The 17,100-nt window shown below is 40.5% G+C and overlaps 1 long non-coding RNA gene and 1 pseudogene across 3 annotated transcripts in view; one reads left to right on the top strand and one right to left on the bottom strand.

Moving 5' to 3' along the window:
• The window catches only part of LOC141584636 (uncharacterized), a 553,476-nt gene that overhangs the window by 245,285 nt on the left and 291,091 nt on the right, over positions 1 to 17,100 (bottom strand). The window lies entirely within an intron of this gene.
• Positions 2,078 to 16,934, top strand: LOC101044955 (ubiquitin-like-conjugating enzyme ATG3 pseudogene; annotated as a pseudogene).

Genomic DNA, 17,100 nt, shown 5'->3' with positions numbered 1-17,100 from the left:
ATGGGGAAGGCTGGTCGCCCCACCCTAATCTTATGATGTAATGAACTTTCCTTAGCCCATGCCATCTTGTCTGCTTCTTACTGTACATGTGGCTGGCAGAGAAGGGAAGATGGAGCTGCCATCTTAAACATGTCTTGTCCCTAGTTCCTGCCAGCATTCACCCATGTAAGCTCCCAACTTGCATGTCTATGTCTGCAGCTCGACTTTACAGGCTGCTCTTTGTTAGAAAATTATTTGGGGCTGCTTTGATTATAAGGAAAAGCCTTACTGAGGACTCCAATACCCTTACTATCTGCCTAATTGACTCCTTCTTAACTTCTGTATTATTTCTCCCTCAGGAGTGGTAACCGTAACTGCTGTTAGAGGGTGTTGTGCCATGACTCTTTTTGACTACTTCCGGCTGAAAGGAGGCATTGTGTGAGGAACAGCAGCTAGGGATCCTCCTGGGGCCGATCTAATGGTCCTCAGAAGAAAGGCGTATCTATATGTGGTTCAGTCTGCAGCACCATTTGGCGTTTGATTATTTCTAGGTGAGAGGAAACAATTTGAGTTATGGTATTGAGTAGACAGCATCCAATCATTAATATAAAACATATGAGCAAGAGGGGGCTTAACAACGGAGCTAACTAGTTCCACAAAGAAGACTGGAATTCATTAGAGAGGAATTGTAGCCATCCAGAGCTGGAACCTGCATTTTCTCTTAACTTATCAATGATTTTAACCGGATCTTTAAGCACCTGTAGGTTTTCTTCCACTTGACTAGAGGAATTGATCCAGAAACAGCATGTTTCATTTAAGACTGCACAAGTACCCCTACCTTGACTACAAGGACATCTAGGGCCAGTGTGTTCTGTGCTACTACTGAGGCTAAAGAGTCTAGGATTGTTGTTTGGCTTCTATGGCTCCTACTGTTGCCTTTCATCCTTACTGCATCATAATGGAAATATTAAGTACTGACCTTTCAAGGAGAGGAATACTGAAAAACCAGAAGAGGCCTCTGCTTATAGAATTCCCTATCCATGGTCTTTCTAAGATAGGATTGTCATGTGCCTGCCCTCTCCAATCTTCTCTTTTGGTTAAATCTTCATATGAGGGCTTACAAATGACAAATCTCTTTGTTTGGCGTATCTGAGATAGTGTACTGTCCAAAGAGGAACCTAGGTTAGGGATGTCCCCAGATGGTGCTGCCATGTCATGGAACTTAAAAATAATAGGTTGGGGGCCACTGCTACTACAGTGCAGGTTCCTTTCCAGGGCCTAGAGAGGATTAAGTGTAGCCAGGAGCCACAAAAGAAATATAATCTTGTCCCTTGAAGAGATGGTTCTAAGTTGGACTTGTGAGGACACAGGGAGATCTTTCTCATATTTCAGAAGATTTCCCCCCTTATATATAATAGAAGCATCTTTGGGATACTCAGGGTTGTCATTCACAATGCCATTGGGAATTTTAAAAGCTAAATGAGAAGGGTCCATCTGACAAGTGACTGAGTAGCCCTTGCTTATTTATTTATCTCTTGTGATTTTTATCTTCAAGTCTCCTATGTCTTCACATTGGTATCTGGGACGTTCCTCTGGGCTGTCAGTGGTTGCTGTGTCAGCTTTACAGGCTTTGACTGGAGTGTTATGTACCCAGGAGCCAACACCTGTAACTTTTACCACCAAAGGCAATTAAAGGAGAATGGTATAAGGCCCTTCCCAGGTTAGGCTTAGGAAAGGAGAAAGAAAAGGGAGACCTTTTACCAATACCAAATCTCCTGGGTTAAATAAAGGTGATCCTACTTCTTAGGGTTGGGTTTCTGCTCATTAATTCCTGTTGAAAGTGAGTGAGCGAGGTTACATGCTTAACCAATTCAGAGGTCTTTTGGTCTAATAAGAAATCATTGGTGAGGAAAGGCCAACTATACAGCATCTCAAAAGGGATTAGACCTAACTTTGAAGGGGTGTTTCTTACCCACAGTGAAGACATGAGAAGAATCACCCGACAAAGGTGAGTTTCTTAGGACAGTTTCCTGAGGTGTCTTTTGCTGATATGAATTGTCTTATCTACCTTTCCTGAAGACTGGTGTCTCCAAGCGCAATGGAGGTGAGACTGTATGCCTAGCGCATTTGAGACCCCCTGTGTAATGGCTGCCTTAAATGAGGGGCCGTTGTCACTTTGGAGGTATTTAGGTAGACCAAAACAGGGAATAATTTCATTATCTAACATCTTTAATACCTCAGAGGCCTTTTCTCTACAGCTTGGAAATGCTTTACCCAAGTATCTACCTGTACCAGGAGGTACTGGATGTCCTTCGTCTTTGGCATGTGGGTGAAGTCTATCTGCCAGTCCTCCCCTGAATAGCTTCCCATGCTTTGGGTTGAGGATAAAGGAGTCATCTGTCCAGGGGATTGTTTTTAAGAGACACTTCGCAAGCATTAACAACCTGTTTTACTGTTCTTGGTAAGTTCTCTCCTGAAAACAATCTCTGGGCACATTGGTAAGTTTTATCATTTCCCAAGTGCAAAGCTTGGTGAAGGATTTTAAGGACTTTCCACTAGCTAGAGGCTGTCAAGTGAACCCATCCACTGAGTACAGCCATCCTGAGGGCTGGAAGGTGTACCCTTGAATTGTATTTCTGTAGGAGAATACTGAGACTTGATTTATCTTATGGAGCCTTAATTAGAAGGGCTTCAAGTGTGTTGATGTCAGGAGGCATCATCTCCAAGCATAATAAACCTAAGTGTGCATGTGTCTTTATAGTAGAATAGTTTATATTCCTTTGGGTGTATACCCAGTGATGGGATTGCTGCATTAAACAATATTTCTGGTTCTAGATCCTTGAACAAGCTCCCTGAAAAAAAAAAAAAAAAAAAGTGTACCAGGAGAGACTATGTGGCAGTTGCATCTGGGCAACTGTTGCATCTCTCCTTAATGGAGGAAGTGGGCTGGTTTGAGTTCTATATCCTACTATCATGTCCCGTGCTAAAGTGTTTATCCTTGGAGAATGGTTTCGGTAGTAATTAAGTACCATTCTAATAAGAGGCAGAATAGGGGCTTTAAAAGAACATAGGGACCAAATGAACATTTTCCTTCTGAGGGAACAGTAGCAAGACTAAAATTTGGCTTTGGAGGATATTTTACTCCTAGTTGTTGAGGGTAGAGGTTTCCCATTTACAGAAGCAGCATGAAGCCCAATTTCTACTAAGAGAGGCACAAAAAGGGAAGAGAGTTGGAAAGCTACATTGTTTCAGTAAAGTACCGACAATGTGTCTCATGGAGAGGATCCCTATTCCACTAGGTGGCGGTGTTGACCTTGAAATGCCATGTGCTCTCCAGACCAAGGGCAGAGTGACCTTGACATGCCATGTGCTCTCCAGACCAAGGGCAGGGAGTGACCTTGACATGCCATGTGCTCTCCAGACCAAGGGCAGAGAGAAATTGCTCACTGTGGGTAGTAGGGGTTGGGGTACCTTTTGTTCCTAGAAAATCACAGACACCTTCCATTGAGCTATGTCTCTGGTTATTATGACATTCCCTTATCTTGCCAAACAAGATTACTCCCCTCTGTAAAACTTCCCACATGTTGCATACACAGAAAATATAAGAGATATGGTGGTCATGGACAGGAAAGGAGGAAATTACAGTTGAAAAGTTGGAGATCCTGTTGCTGACACCCCATCATGTGGCCGGAGGCTGGGGTCAGTCCAGTAGCTTTTGGATAACACCTGGGGGTAGCCCCAGCCAGAAATCCTCAGTTTCCCCAGTACTTCTTCCAGCCCCAGTCGATGGCTAAGTCCTCTGTGAAAAGAAGCTGGTTCAGACATAGTCAATATACCCAGTAACCCATGGGTGCTGGGGGATTTTCCATGTTCTCCCCAGTAAGCCTGCCTCACAAGCCTTGTAAGGCTGGCTGAAGGGGACCCAGTATTTTGTTCAATTTGGTTCTAAAATGGAGGCTGAGAGCCTCAAAATGAAAGAATAAAGTTGGAGCCTGGTCCTCTACTCATCATTTCGATGAATGTCGTACCTAGGTATCCCAGACAGGGACCCAAATATGAAATGGCTACACTGTCTGTGGTATATATCCTTGGGTTCATCACCCTGTGCCAGGAAAATCTGGGAGACAAATACACACTAGGGGTTTAGCAGTGGAGGTGTAACAGGCAGAAGAGAAGAGAAAGAAAAACAGTTCTCTCTACAGAGAGTAGAAAAGACAGACTGGCCATGGATGCACCAGATTTTATAGTTTGGCCTGAGAAGGTGGTGACTGATTTACGTAAGGCTCACAGATTGATTCAATGAGGTGTGACATTTACATAGCACATGGGGAAGGCTGGTTGCCCCACCCTAACCTTATTATACAAATGAACTTTCCTTGGCCAGAGCCATCTTGTCTACTTCTTACTGTGCATGTGGCTGGCAGAGAAGGGAAGATGGAACTGCCACCTTGAACATGTCTTGTCCCTAGTTCCTGCCAGCATTCACCCGTGCAAGTTTCCAGCTTACTTGTTGGTGTCTGCGGCTCGACTTTACAGGATGCCCACTGTTAGAAAATGATTTGGCCTGCTTTTCATTAAAGAGAAAAGCCTTACTAATGACTCCCATAACCTTACTCTCTGCCTAAGTTATTTCTTCTTAACTCCTATATTACTGGTATGTTTCTGCAGTAGTTCTTGGAGCCAAAAGTTTACAATGTGAATCTCTACATACTGCTCTGTTCATCCAAGTGGGAGCTGCAAGCTAGTACTGTCCCCTATTGGCCATCTTAATCTAAATCCTATTTTGCATTTTTGTTTCAATTCATATTTAGTTTTGTGATCTTTGTTACTTGTTTTCTTCTGTTAGCTTTGGGTTCAGTTAGTCATTTTCTCTGGTTCCTTGAGGTGTGACATTAGGTTGCCAATTTGTGCTATTTGAGACTATTTAATGTACGCATTTCATGCTATACATTTTTCTCTTAGCACTGCTTTTGCTGTCTCCTGAAAGTTCTGATAACTTTTGTAACAATTATCATTCATTTAGAAGAATTTTTAAATTTCTTTCTTGGCTTCATTGTTAATCCAAAAATTCTTCAGGAGATTATTTAATTTTTGTGGATTTGTATTCTTTTGAGGATTACTTTTGGAGTTGATTTCTAGTTTTATTTCACTGTGATCTGAGAATATACTTGACATGACTTTGATTTTTAAAAATTTATTGAAACTAGTTTAGTAACATCCTATGTGTTCTATCTTGAGAATGTTACTGTGCCCATGAAATGAACGTATACACTGCAGTTCCTGGGTAGAACGTTCTGCAGATATCTGTTAGGCCCATTTGTTCTAGAGTGCAGTTTCAGTTCAGTGTTTCTATTTCGGTGGAGTGTTGAAGTTCCCCATTGGTATTCTTTTGCTGTCTATCTCTTTGCTTAGTCCTAGTAGTAATTATTTTATAAATCTGGAGCTCTAGACTTAGGTGCATATATATTTAGGATTGTAATATCTTTTGTTACACTGATCCTTTTATTATTGCGTAATGAACTTTTTTTTTTTTTACTGTCATTGCCTTAAAGTTTGTTTTGTCTGATATAAGAACTATTCCTGCTCACTTTGGTTTCCATTTGCATGAAATATTTTTTCACTCTTTTATCTTGAGTGTGTAAGAATCCGTATATGCAAGGATCTGACAAGATGGCAAAACAGGAACAGCTCCAGTCTGTACCTCCCGGCAAGACCAATGCAGAAGGCGAGTGATTTCAGCATTTCCAACCGAGGTACCTCGTTCATCTCATTGGGACTGGTTAGGTAGTGGGTGCAGCCCAAGGAGGGCGAGCAGGAGGAGGATGGGGCATTGCTTCACCCAGGAAGTACAAGGCATGGGGGGGGCATCCCTTTCCCAGCCAAGGGAAGCCATGATTGACAGTGCTATTCAGCCCAGATACTATGCTTTTCCCAGTTTTTGCATCCACAGACCGTAAGATTCCCCACTGTGCCTCCACCACCAGGGCCCTGGGTTTCAAGCCCAGAACTTAGTGGCTGTTCAGGAAGACACTAAAATAGCTGCAGGAATTTTTTTTTCTTACCCCAGGGGTGCCTGGAACTCCAGCAAGACAGAACCATTCACTCCCCTGGAAAAGGGGGCTAAAGCCAGGGAGACAAGTCATCTCACTCAATGGGTCCCACTCCCACAGGGCCCAGCAAGCTAAAAACCACTGGCTTGAAATTTTTCCTGTCAGCACAGCAGTCTGAAGTTGACCAGGGATGATGAAGCTTGGTGGAGGGAGGAGTGTCCACCTTTACTTAGGCTTGAGTAGGCAGTTTTCACCTGAAAGTGGCTAAAGAGGCCTGGAACTTCAGACTGGGTGAAACTCAACACAGAGCAGCAAAGTGGCTGTGGCCAGACTGCCTCTCTAGAGTCCTCTTCACTGGGCAGGGCATCTCTGAAAGAAAGGCAGCAGCCCCAGTCAGGGGCTTATCGATAAAACTCACTTCTCCCTGGGACAGAGCATGAGCTGGAAGGGACAGCTGTGAGTGCAGCTTCAGCAGATATAACCATTCCTGCCTTCATAGTCCAAAGACAGCAGTGAATCCTAACAAGGAGGGATCTCCCAGCACAGCACTTGAGCTCTGCTAAGGAACAGACTGCCTCCTCAAGTGGGACCCTGTACTTCCTCTCCTTTAACTGGAAGAGACTTCCCAACAGGGGTTGACAGACACCTCATACAGGAGAGCTCTGGCTGGCAACAGGCCAGTGTGCCTCTGAGACGAAGCTTCCAGAGGAAGAAGCAGGTAGCATGTTTGCTGTTCTGCAGCCTCCACTGGTGATACCCAAGCAAATATGGTCTAGAGTGGTCCTCCAGCAAACTGCACCAGACCTTCAGAAGAGGCGCCTGACTGTTCGAAGAAAAACTAACAAACAGAAAGCAATAACATCAACATCAACAAAAAGGACTCCCACACAGAAACCCCATCCAAAGGTCATCAGCCTCAAAGATCAAGGGTAGATAAATCCATGAAGATGTGGAAAAGCCAGTGCAAAAAAATGATGAAATTTCCAAGAACCAGAATATCACTTCTCCTCCAAATGAACACAACTTCTCTTCAGCAAGGGCACAAAACTGGACAGAGAATGAGTCTGATGAATTAACAGAAGTAAGCTTCAGAAGATGGGTAATAACAAACTCCTCTGATCTAAAGGAGTATGTTCTAACCCAATGAAAGGAAACTAAGAACCTTGATAAAAGGTTACAGGAACTGCTAACAAGAATAACAAATTTAGAAAATAATATAAATGACCTGGTAGAACTGAAAGACACAGCAAGAGAACTTCGTTAAGCATACAAAAATATCAATAGCTGAACTGGTCAAGTGGAAGAAAAGATATCAGAGACTGAATACCAATTTACTGATATAAGGCATGAAGATTAGAGCAGGAAAGCAATCCACCTCTCAGTCACACTTCCGACCCAGTGTTCTATCTATTGAATATTGAAATCAAATAGGCACTTCTTATTTGCAGAAATGCTGATGTTCCACATATGGAGGGATTGTGAATTTATTCTTCATGCGAGCTTACACATGGAGGATATTCTTTCTGTGGGGAGGCAATCACCCTGAACTCTTCCAGAAAAGCTGTTTGCAGGTGTACCCGTGTCAAGCTCCCATTGGAAGAAGCCCCAGCTGTGTCTTCAGTGGTGGAAAATTAAAAGAAGGAGGCCAGGAGCAGTGGCTCATGCATGTAATCCCAGCACTTTGGGAGGCTGAGGCAGGCAGATCACAAAGTCAGGAGATCGAGACCATCCTGGCCAACATGGTGAAACCCCGTCTCTAATAAAATACCAAAAACTAGCCAGGCATGGTGATGAATGCCTGTAGTCCCAGCTACTCAATAGGCTGAGGCAGGGAAATAGCCTGAATGCAGGAGGTGGAGGTTACAGTGAGTTGAGATCAAGCCTCTGCACTCTAGCCTGGTGACAGAGCAAGACTCTGTCTAAAAAGAAAGAAAGAGAGAGAGAGAGAGAGAGAGAGAAAGAGAAAGAAAGAAGGAAAGAAACAAAGAAAAAAGAAAGAAAAAGAACAAAAGAAAGACTAAAGAATTCCCCTTTTCACTTCGGGAGCACCAGAATTTTCTGACTATTGGGGTAGAGCTGCAGACTTTCCCTGCTGAGCCCGTTACTGTACCTTTGCCTCTTCTGAAAGAAAGTTCCCACAAGCAAAAAGTTCTGGGACTCAGGGCCTGCCAACTTGACTTTTTTTTTAATCCCATGAGGTTCTTCCTTAATTTGGTACACTCCTGCTACTAGGAGTAGGAGTCCCTGAGGGCCAGAGTATTATGAACACTGAATTTCTTCTGGATCTACCTGCCCATTGGGAGTGCCACACTCCAGGCTGGTGGTGGGGGATGTCTGCAAGGAGTCCACTGCTGTGATCTGTTCTCCAATTTCCCAATAGTGGATACCAACCCCGACCCTGATGGGGTGGCAGAGGAGTGACACAGAGTCTGTGAGATTCCTTAGTTAGAAATTAATTGGCTTAGTGTATCAGTGTTCTCAAATGCCAATTTTAATAGTAATGAACTGATCATTAATAGTAATGATCACGGACAGACTCAAAACCTTCTGATTAGCCAAGATGATGAGGATGATGACAGTTGAGGTCACATGCAAGTTTCCTCTTTCCTGCACACTGTTATGCTCACAGATGCTACAATATATTAAGTCAGTTGGCCTCCATCCAGTAGGTGGTGCAGGTGGCACTTTCAGAACCATACCAGCTGTGGCAATACCAAGATTTGTGCTTGTCTTATGTTACTCAGGGAGGTATTCTGATAACTTGGGCCATGGGTGTGGCCATAGAGCTCCCAAAGGTTTCTGTCTGTTGTATTAAGCTACCAGGGCAGGCAGAGGGGCAAAGCCAGGTGAGGGCTGGTTCAGGCAAGTCCATGCTCTGGTTCTCAATGTGTGGGCACAAGCAGCAGCCTCAGTGGGGATTAGAGAGTAGTTATCTGGCTACAGACATAATGCTCCAGGGTAAAATGGAGTTTCCTCTGCTGCACAGAAGAGTCCACCCAGGTAGTGGGGAGTAACAGACAGCAAAAGCCCCACCCATGCCCACACACTTGAGAAGGCAAGTCTCATACAAGCAGTGTTCCACTAGCATCAGCCAGCTATGTTCCAGGCAGTCTGCTCTCAGAACTCAAAACCGTCCCAGGCCATAAGCCTTCCCATGCAGAAACAGAAACCCCAACTTTCAGGCAACTCCCATCCCAGCTTCCCGGCAAATCAAGAGCACTCGGCTCCTGCATTCATAGCTGCAGCACATTTCCCACTTGCCCTTCAGTTCTGGCCAAAGGAGTTTGTCCTCATGGGAGATTATGTCATGAATCTCAGTTGGGAGCCTCTTTCAACTGGTGACCACTACCTAAGTTAGCTGGAAGATTTTTCTGAGGTCACCTGTGAAGTAGAATCAGGAATGGCTTCCTTTAATAGCTGCTAGAGATTGGCAATACACCTGAAGCCTGTTCCAATGCTGCTGCTTCTCATATAGACAGCAGCACTTAGTAAATCAGCCCTAGACCTGGGTAAGGTTAAGTCCTTCCCCCATGGCCTGGATTGCCAGGTTCCCAGTAGGAGTTTACATCCTGGAAACAATTTATCCCTCCTTCACACTGTGGAGACACAGTTTTCTACCTGGCTCATGGTGCAGCCTGCCATTTCCTTCAATGCATCTCGGTTTCTTTCAGTTTTCCTGTCATGTTGTTATGCTGCTTCTTGGAAAAACGTTCATGATGAGTTTTGACACCCTCTTTGGTCTTTCCAAGAAGAGATATGTTAACAATTCCTCCAATCCACTATCTGGGGCTGGAAGAACCTATTTTTAGTTTTTTGAGGAATCTTTAATCTGTTCCTTGTAGTGACTGCATTAATTTACATTCCTACCAACAGTGTACAAAAGTTCTCTTTTCTACACATTTTCACCTGCATTTGCTACTGTCTTTTTAATATAAGCCATTTTATCTGAGGCAAAATCATACCATATTGCAGTTATTTGCATTTCTCTGATAATCAATAATGTTGATTACCTTTTCATATACCTGTTTGCAATTTGTATGACTGCTTTGAGAAATGTCTGTTTAGATCTTTTGCCCAGGTTTTAATTGGATTATTAGATTTTTATTGAGTTGTCTGAGCTTCTTATGTACTATGGCTATTTATCTCTTGTCAGATGACTAGCTTTCAAATATTTTCTCCCATTCCATGAGCTGTCTCTTCACATGACTGATTGTTTCTTTTGTTGCACAGAAGCTTTTTAACATGATGGGATCCCATTTATCCATTTTTACTTTGGTTGCCTTGCTTATGGGCTTTGCTCAGTTCGATGTCCTGTAGAGTTTCCCCAATGGTTTCTTGCAGTACTTTCATTGTTTGAAATCTTAGATTTAAGTCTACCCTGATCTCTCTCTACCTCCTCTTTAAGGTAACTAACACATATTTTCTCTTCTGAGAATATTGTCCAGATCTTATAGGTTTGCTTTATTCTTTTCTATCATTATTTTTGTCTCCTCTGACTGTGTATTTTCAAATAGCCTATCTTCAAACTCATTAACTCTTTATTCTGCTTCATTAAATCTGCTGGTAAGAGACTAATGCATTCTTTAGTATGTCAATTGTTATTTTTAACTCTTGAATTTCTGCATGATTTTTTAAAATTATTTCAAACTGTTTGTTAAATTTATCTATAGGTTTCTGAATTCTTTTTCTGTGTTATTCTGAATTTTGTTGAATTTTCTTAAGGTTGCTATTTTGAATTTTCTGTCTTAAAGGTCACATATCTCTGTCTCTTCATGACTGGTCACTTGTGACTTATTTAGTTTGTTTTGTGAGGTTATGTCTTCCTGGATACTCTTTTTTTTAAAATTTATTTGTTATACTTTAAGTTCTGGAATACACATGCAGATCGTGCAGGTTTGTTACACAGGTAACAGCTCACGGCATTTAGACAAGCACACTCTTGGCAACCCTGGCTGGTGTGTCACTAGTTTACATGCTCCCCAAGTACACTGGCTCTGAACACAGCACACCATCAGGACGTGCCCAGGAATTGCAGTCCTTGTGGCCTAGACTGTCTTTTATGTTGATTTTAGACCCCAGAGCACGTTAGCCTGTAGTGGCAAGGCTGCTAGAACTCAAATTCCCACCACTAGGATGGGTGATTCCCCTCTGGCTAAGGCTGGTCTAAATACTCTCTGTGTGGGCACCGAGTTCTGTCCAGTGTTTCCTACCACTATAACAAAGTGAGTTCTCACAATTACTGTGCTTTCCTTCCCCCCAAAAAATAAATCTAAATTTTATTATAATAAAATCTAGATTTTATTTTAATAGAATCTGAATTTTATTATAAATATTTTATTGTCAATGATTTTATGATTCCATTCATTTGTGTTCTATTTTTTCAAATTTGCTGAATTTTTAGAATACTTTATTTTTTTTCATGTTTTCTATTCCTTTCTTTATTTTGAAAACACATTTATTTAGCAAGTTAACAGCTCATGGCATTTAGACTTTATGAAACTTTTTTTGGTAATGAATGAAACCTGGTATATGCTGGTTAACATTTAAGATCTTGTCCAGGATTGTAGTGGATTTCATTTTTGTTCCCCATATATATCAAATCTGAAATACTATACCTAGTAAGATTAATGACAGCCAAAAATATATATTGTGCTCCTTTTCAACTCATAGTTTTTCTGTATCTTCACACATTGTCATCTTGTGTTCTCTTATTATGTAACACATATGTTTCTTTTTTTTAGGAAGAAAAGATCTCCTTTATCAGGCCTTCACACTTGTTTCCTTTGGTAACTTTTTCTTCTATTAATATCACTTCTATTGAACCTCAATTTTCATTTTATTTTCTGCCAATTTTTCTCTGCTGACAAACATATTGAATCTCTAGATCTTAAAAGCAACCAAAAAAGCAGAACTAAGTAATGCTTTACCTACCTACAGAGACTCCTTGATTTCTTGGATATTGGTAGTCATTATGTTATTTATTCTCCATAAGGGTTCCCTTCTGAAAAGAACTACAAAGGAGCTCATCCACTGGCACATCACATGGTTAAAGAGAGCTATTTAGAGTTTTCATGCCTCTATGCAGAGTTACCATATAAGGCAGAATCATCAAAGACAAGAGTTGGTCCAGAAATTAAATCAAGATCACACTTAAAGTAAATCCAACAGCTAGGTTCCAAAATCTGAAAGGAGGTCATATTAAGAAAAAAAAAAAAAAAGAAGAAAAAGAAATGTATACATCTTCTTTGGAAAAATGTCTCTTCAGTTCCCTTTCTCATTTTTAATTAGGTTATTTTGGGGTTTTGGTTCTGTTTTGCTGTGGAGTTTGCACATTTTTATATATTTTGCCTAATAAGCCCTTATCAGCTATATGTTTTGCAACTATATTTCCTCATTCCCTAGGTTGCCTTTTTATTTTGCTGATGGTTTTCTTCGCTGTGCAAAACTCTTTTAGTTTGATGCAGTCACACATGTTTATTTTTGCTTGTGTCTTCTGTGCTTTGGTGTCACAGCCAAAACTCATTGCCAAGACTAATGTCAAGGAGGTTTTTTTCCTATGTTTTCTTCTAGGAATTCTATAGTTTTACGTCTTACATCTAAGTCTTTAATTCATTGTGAGTTAATTTTTGAATATGGTATAAGACAAGAATCTGGCCAGAAGTGGTGGCTCATCCCTGTAATCCCAGCACTTTGGGAGGCCAAGGCAGGTGGATCACCTGAGGTCAGGAGATCAAGACGAGTCTGGCCAACATGATGAAACCTTGTTTCTATTAAAAATACCAAATTTAGCCAGGCATGGAGGTGCACAGCTATAGTCCCAGCTACTCAGGAGGCTGAGGAAGGAAAATCATTTGAACACAGGAGGTAGAGGCTGCAGTAAGCTGAGATCATGCTACTGCACTATAGCCTGGGTGACAGAGCACAATTCAGGACAAACAAACAAACAAACAAGAATCTGATTTTATTTTTCTGCATGTGAATATTCAGCTTTCTCGATGCCATTTATTAAAGAGATTTTTCTTTCCCCATGTGTATTCCTTGTCCTCTTGCCAAAAAATTAATAGATTGTATATCAATGAGTTTATATATGGGCTGTTTATTCTATTCCATTGGTTTGCATGTCTGTTTTTATGTTGTTACTATACTATTTTTATCACTATAGCTTTGTAATACTGCTTGAAATCCAAAAGTTTGATGAGTCCAGATTTGTTCTTCTTTCCCAAAATTACTTGGGCTATTCAGGGTCTTTTGTGGTTTCATATGAATTTTATTTTATTTTTTCATATTTCTATGAAGAATGACATTGGAAGGGTGCTCAACATTACTACTTACTAGAGAAATGCAATTAAAAAAAAGAAATGCCATTTTGTACCTTTAAAATGGCTATTATCAAAAAGATAAGAGACAAGTGTTGGTGAAGAAATGGAGAAATGGAATCATTACACACTATTGGTGGAAATATAGATTGGTATAGAAATTATGAAAAACAATATGGAGGCTTCAGTATAAATGAAAAATAAAACTATCATACAATATATAATCCCACTTCCAGAAATACATCCAAAGGAAATGAAATCAGTATCTTAAAGAGATATCAGCACCCACATCTTCACTGCAACATTATTCACAATAGTCAAGATACGGAAACAACATAAGTGTTTATCGAGGGACAGATGGATAAAAACTGTAATACATGTATATAATAGGATATTGGTACATATGTACAAAGAGACATTATTCAGCTTTAAGAAAGAAGAAAATTTTGCCATTTCTGAAAACATGGATGAACCTGAAGGACATTATGCTAAGTAAAACAAGACAGACACAGAAAGACACATAACTGGGTAAACACATTTATATGTAGAATCTTAAAAGAACTCAGAGAACACAGAGGGGATAATGGTGGTTTCTGGGGCCTAGGGATGGGGATAGAAGAAATACAGAGATATTGACCGAAGAGTACAGACATTAAGGTATAAGATGAACAAGGTCTGAGGATCTAATGTACAGCATGGGTGTGTAGGACAGATCTCTCAGAGGCCTTAGACTGACCCAGTTTTCGCCTCTTTCTCACTTGTAGTTCTCAAGAATAACTGTAGAATGTGCTGGAAATGACACCTCCTGAGACAGGGAAGAACTGGCTGGAACAGCCCAGCCTTTGTGTCTGTCTCCCATAGAAACAGAATGTCCTTCAGTGCGTTAGCCCAGTGGGATATGTTTCCGACAGGTATAAAACCTAGGACAGTCTGCTTTCCCAGATTTCTCACCTGTAGCTCGAGTGGGTCATGGATAAACAAGAATCCATCAACTCTGGGAAACTCTTCTGAGCCTTGTGGGGTTGACTTACCCTTATTCTCGAATCTTTCTACTATCCCTTGCTGCCTACCTGTGAGTAATAAATTTGCTTAGCTTAACTTGTTGTGTGAACGTTCTGTCTCACCAGACTCAGGCAAGCTGTAGAAATTGCAGCCTAGAAGCAGTGGGCTGAAGTAGTAATCAGTGCAGAGTAAACTGTGACTGACATAATCATTAATATACATATATTACCTCATCATGTTGTAGACCTTAAATATAGAGACTTTTCTGTGTCAATTAAATGTTTTTTTAAATTTTTTAAAAAACACATTCTATAACTGAGATAAATAAATAAGGATAAATTCAACTGGGTACCTGCAAAATCTCAGATAGTCCTGAGAACAAAATTTAAGGGAAGAATACCATCAATTCTGAAGCCAGTGAGCAGCTACGGTACATGATTGGTCCCAGTTTTGGATGTTTTAGATGCCTGTCCAAGATCATTAAAGGAATAAAGAAGACATGGACATGTAAAGGAATAATGGATCTTCTATCTTTCTCCTAGGACAGACTCAAATCCAAGGCCCTGGTTGTCCCAAATTCAAATGTGCATGCATCAGCTGACGCACCTGAGAGGCCATGTATATGGCAGACAAGAGGGATGGCTAAAGTAATTCTGAAGGGTAATGACTTCTAAATGTTTACTTTTCTTTAACCATTTTATCTAGAACTTTTTAAAATCAAGACAACCACCTTAAACTTCATATGGAACAAAAAAAGAGCCCACATAGCCAAGACAATCCTAAGGGAAAAGGAAAAAAAAAAGCATGAGGCATCATGCCACCTGACTTCAAACTATATTACAAATCTATTGTAATCAAAACAGCATGATACTGGTACCAAAACAGAGATATAGACCAATGGAACAGAACAGAGGCCTCAGAAAGAACACCACACAACTACACCATCTGATCTTTGACAAACCTGACAATAACAAGAAATGGGGAAAGGATTCCCTATTTATTAAATGGTGTTGGGACAACAGGCTAGCCATATGCAGAAAGATGAAACTGGATCCCTTCCTTACACCTTATACAAAAATTAGCTCTAGATGGATTAAAGATTTAAACATGAGGCCTCACACTGTAAAAACTCTAGAAGAAAACCTAGGCAATTCTAGAAAAAACAATGGTAATTCAGGACATAGGCATGGGCAAGGACAACATGACTAAAACACCAAAAGCAATGGCAAGAAAAGCCAAAGTAGACAAATGGGAGTCAAGTAAACTTAAGAGCTTCTGCACAGCAAAAGAAACTATCAATAGAGTGAAATGGCAACCAACAGAATGGAAAAAATTTTTGCAGTCTACCCATCACAAAGTGCTAATATCCAGAATCTACAGAGAACTTAAACAAATTTACAAGAGAAAAGCAAACAACCGCATCAAAAAGTGGGCAAAGGATATGAACAGACACTTCACAAAAGAAGACATTTATGTGACCAACAAACATGAAAAAAAGCTCATCATCACTGGTCATCAAAGAAATGCAACTCAAAACCACATTGAGATATCACCTCAGACCAGTTAGAATGGCAATCATTAAAAAATCAAGAGACAACAGATGCTGGAGAGGATGTGGAGAAACAGGAATGCTTTTACACTGTTTGTGGGAGTGTAAATTAATTCAACCATTGTGGAAGAGAGTGTGGCAATTTCTCAAGGATCTAAAAATACCACTTTACCCAGCAATCCCATTACTAGTATATCATTGAAGAAGATGATGGTGATGGTGGATGGGTAGATACATATCACAACACAGGTATTACAGGAATAACTGAAGCAGTTAAAGAGATCACACTGGAAAACAAGGACACTATAAAGCTTCAAGATTGCTCAGCACTATGTGAAGAGGAAGATGAAGGAGAAGCTGCTGATATGGAAGAATATGAAGAGAGTGGATTGTTGGAAACAGATGAGGCTACCCTAGATACAAGGAAAATAGTAGAAGCTTGTAAAGCCAAAACTGATGCTGGCGGTGAAGATGCTATTTTGCAAACCAGAACTTATGACCTTTACATCACTTATGATAAATATTACCAAACTCCACGATTATGGTTATTTGGCTATGATGAGCAAAGGCAGCCTTTAACAGTTGAGCACATGTATGAAGACATCAGTCGAGATCATGTGAAGAAAACAGTGACCATTGAAAATCACCCTCATCTCCTACCACCTCCCATGTGTTCAGTTCACCCATGCAGGCATGCTGAGGTGATGAAGAAAATCATTGAGACTGTTGCAGAAGGAGGGGGAGAACTTGGAGTTCATATGTATCTTCTTATTTTCTTGAAATTTGTACAAGCTGTCATTCCAACAATAGAATATGACTACACAAGACACTTCACAATGTAATGAAGAGAGCATCAAATCTATCCTAATGATTGGTTCTGATTTTTAAAAAATTAACCCATAGATGTGACCATTAGCCATATTCATCAATATATACAGTTTCTCTAATAAAGGGACTTACATGTTTATGCATTAAATAAAAATATGTTCCACTACCAGCCTTATTTGTTTAATAAAAATCAATGTAAAGAAAAAAAAATCCCATTACTTCATGATATACTACTAGGTATATACCCAAAGGATAATAAATCATTCTATTATAAAAACACATGTACATGTTTGTTTATTGTGGCTCCATTCACAATAGCAAAAACTTGGAACCAACCCAAATGCCCATCAATGAGACTGGATAAAGAAAATGTGGC

This window comes from Saimiri boliviensis, chromosome 5, assembly GCF_048565385.1.
Source record: "Saimiri boliviensis isolate mSaiBol1 chromosome 5, mSaiBol1.pri, whole genome shotgun sequence".
In the NCBI taxonomy this organism is placed as follows: Eukaryota; Metazoa; Chordata; class Mammalia; order Primates; family Cebidae; genus Saimiri; species Saimiri boliviensis.
Note: the sequence above shows the minus strand (reverse complement) of the source record. Positions and strands in the feature narration are given on the sequence as shown.